The sequence below is a fragment of the Microtus ochrogaster genome, chromosome 5 (genome assembly GCF_000317375.1).
Source record: "Microtus ochrogaster isolate Prairie Vole_2 chromosome 5, MicOch1.0, whole genome shotgun sequence".
Lineage (NCBI taxonomy): Eukaryota > Metazoa > Chordata > Mammalia > Rodentia > Cricetidae > Microtus > Microtus ochrogaster.
The window spans coordinates 46467857-46471837 of record NC_022012.1 but is presented as its reverse complement, the minus strand read 5'-3'; positions in this window follow the sequence as shown (position 1 = coordinate 46471837).

The window sequence follows — 3981 nt, the reverse complement described above, 5'->3', positions numbered from 1 at the left end:
AGGCACAGTGAAGGAACTGCCGACCTCATCGCAACTAAGGTAAGAATGTTCCTTGGACTTCCCACAGGGCAGGGAACCCTGATTGCTCTTTGGGCTGCGGGGGGGGGGGGACTTGATTGGGAGAGGGGGAGGGAAATGGGAGGCGGTGGCGGGGAAGAGACAGAAATCTTTAATAAATAAATAAATTTTTTTAAAAAAAAGAATCTGGCTGAAATGGGGGAGGCGTGAGGCAGGAGACTCCGAAATTCTGAGAAGTAACTCTTGCTCTATGTGTAGCTACAGGTCCATAAAGGACCCATAAGAAAAGCCCCACTTGGAAACCTTTGAGGACAGTAGAAACATTGGCCAGAAATGTGTGGCAGTTTTGAACCTGAAAGCTAACTTTTAGAAGCCTCTGGAAATCTGGCAGGGGGCAAATAGAAGTTCTTGATGAAGACAAGCCATGGCGGGATGGGACAGGCATCTAAACTTGTTCCTTTATGGTTCAAGCATAAACCTAAGCGTGTGACAGTCGGAGAGTGTCTCTTAGGAGGGAGAAGTAACTGCCCTCACAGTCACCCATCCAAAGGCAGGGTTGTCAACTGGCAATACTGTTCCAAGAGCTTGTCACCGTGCAGATGTGGCCTCCTGAGTTTGCAATTATATTCAATTCCAAGTTGCAATTCAAGGTGCAGGCTTGGTTCTGTGACTACAGTACAGATTTGCTCCGAGAACTAACACCTAGTGAAGGCTTACTATCGAGCAAGTAGGATTTCATCCCTGATCTCACCAAAATGACAAGAGGGTTCAGATTAAATGATGTCTCCTTCCAACATTCAAACTTCCTCTGAACCTGTGAAAACTGTTTGTTTATTTCTCGCTCCTTACAAAGAAGAATAGCTTGGGGGCAAAGAAGATGGTGTAAGTGGAACTGCAGGAAACCAACTTAACTCAGAGCCCTAGAAAGTTCATTTTTATTAGAAATTTTCTTTCAATGCTGTTTTATAAAAAATGAACCATCCTACCTGATTACTTTGTAATGGAAACCATGTTAATTTTTTGTATTTTTTCTCCTATTAGCAGATAAATGCCTCTCCTACACTCTCTATTTTTAGATAGCACTATGACAGTCATGCATGCAGAACCTGGTATTATCTCCAGTGCACATGTAAGACTGAATGGTCCTTCCACCCTACCCCTTACCTTTACTTCAGGTTCTGCACCGCACTCAGTTGCCTGCTAACCTCACTTTCTCCACTCCATCTCTGCACTAAGTGTGTGCCCAGATTCCCACGAGGCCTCTATGTTAAGTCACACAGTAATATCTCTTTCCTTCCTTGCTCACCCTGCTGTTTGCATCATTAGTTCTGCCATATGAGCTTCAGATTTTGCTTCTCATTGCCTTCCGACCATCCCATCAATGCAACAGCCTTGTCTTCCGACATTTTCCAGATGATCTTAAACCTGTCACAGATTCTCCACACGTTTGTAGGCTACCTGGAACCAAGCATCTGCCTGCATCTCTCTCCCATTTCCTCTCTTCCATCCCTCCTTTTTCCCTCTTTCTGTTCTCGCAAATCTCTGTGATGCTTGTGAAAGCCCTCTGGCCTTTCCTTTGAATCTCTGTTCCCCAGACTTTCCTGGCTCTTCCTTAGTTGTGTCCTTGAATGTAATCATTATCTCCATAACCCATCAGAATGTAATCATTATCTTCATAACCCATCAGAATGCTATTGACCAACACAATCTGCTTCCGATTTTCCTTTGCAAAGCTCAGGGTTATTATCTTTGGGTGTTCTTATTCCCTCAGCTAAATAACAATGTGATTGAGGGCAGTTATTGTACCTTATTCTTAATTCTAGAGTCTAACTACCTTAAAGTGTAGTCCTTGCCCTCTTGGTTATCTAGTGACTGTAATCCTGGTCTGGGGTTTCTCATCGGCAAAAAGGGAAATTATGGCCAGTAGCCCTCTCTGTGGAGTTTGTGGGCATTATACAAGAAAACGTATGCAAGCCGGGCAGTGGTGGCACACACCTTTAACCCCAGCACTCTGGAGGCAGAGGCAGGTGGATCTCTGTGAGTTCGAGGCCAGCCTGGTCTATAAAAGCTAGTTCCAGGACAGGCACCAAAGCTACAGAGAAACCTTGTCTCGAAAAAACAAAACAAAACAAAAACAACAAAAAAGAAAGAAAATATATGCAAAGACTAGTATTTATAATTTCATAATCATCTAGTAAATACTAGTTTTAACAAATAATATTCACCTTATCTCAAAGTACTTAACAGAGTGCCCAATCTTGGAACTTGGATGAGTCAATTGCAGGACACGGGGCAAGAGGCAGGGTGTGTGGGCAGGACACTGTAGAATGGAGAAATTTCCTGGTGTCACTAAAGTCATCTCATAGTGGCTGGGACTTACTGTTTTCTGCCAGCCAAATTTCTTTCTAAGTCCCTGCCACCTCTTAGTCCTGCTCCAGAGATTTCTGTGGGTTTGGCCCAGTGTATAGGGGCTGCCTTCCCAGAGTATTCTAACTCTCCTGCCAAAAATCTCACCTGCTGCAGAGAACAGATTTCTAGTCTTCCTGGGGTCTCCAATGTGATCCCAAAACTGTGGACCACCAGCGCCAACTTCCTGCCTGCAGTTTTATTGTTAGGCACCAAGACTAGTCCGCTGAAGGCGGAGAATGGGCTAAGTAAGACACCCTGCTCTCTTCTCTCTGGGAATCCTGGGAAGGATGCTTTCAGCTGGGACCTCCTCAAAACTTAAAGATGCAATGGGGACAGGCACGCTGCTCACCGGAGCCACGAAGGCAAATTTCATTGATGCAAAAAAGAAAAGAAACATTGAACTATGCAGTTTGAGCTTCGATAGACATCATGAATGCTAGAACATTGAGTAGACCGAAATCCAGGCTTAAATGATCTATGTCCTATTGAAAACAATTCAGAAAGGCAAGAAACAGTTCTAATAAAAGCGAAAAGTGTAACCAAAGGCACCATAGGCCAGTCCTGGGACAAACACGTGCTTTCTTCTATTCAAGCTGTATAAAATTTTACAACTTGGACTGTCTAACAATAAACTGGATCATAATACCTAGTTCGTCTGGCTGTAGTGGCAATTTCATGATATAAGCAAACTACCGATGGTGGCAATAGCCCATTAGCGTCTTTCCCTCCTGCTCCAGAATTAGATGTATCCAGCAGCTAGGGCGAGAAGTGAGACTCCTGATAACATTTCCATAAGCAGATGAGTAAGATGGTGGGAACATTTCCGAGAAGTTGACCTAGATTGTGCTAGGTGTTGTTCACTTCTCTGAAACAGGCATGCTCTGCGCTCAGAGCTGTTCACACGTGTCCACCTCGGTGTACAGGGCTGCCTGCTCCCAGCCCAGAGATCTGAGCTTATCTTGGGTTTAACCTCAATTCCGAAGTGATTGCCATTTCCAGCAATGCCAGTTCCCTAGCTGAAGGAAGTCCTTCCCAAAGGGTGAAATCCCTACTGCTTCATTTGTTTAAATTCCCTTACTAGTTTTATTACGCAGGGTGTGGTGTTTTGTTTGTCGTCTAATCCGCCCCCCTTCGCCACCATTGCAGGGTATTAATAATAAGTCAACAAACGGGGACATGAGAAAGCAACACGATTTCCTTGACTGCCCAGGACATGATCTGAGCTGGGGTAGGCTAGCGATAAGGTGGCCAGTTTAAGAGGCACCGTCGAGAGCAAAACTGGGGAGTGGAGAGGAGGGATCCCAGACCCCGGGGTTGGGCCCGGAGGGGAAAAAGCAGGAGGGGAGGGTAGAGCCCGACAGGTCCCAGCAGCTCCCCTCACCCCTCTCCACGCCTCCCGGGTTTCCCCCCTGGCTCCGGGTTTCCTGTTTCAGTTCTCGGCGTTCTCCAGCAGCAGGTGCTGGTTTGCCAAGCTCCGCTCCAGCAGCGGCGAAGGAAGGTTAGGGAGCGGAGGGGAGGAACGCGGCACGCGGCGGCTGCAGCGGCTCGGGGCGG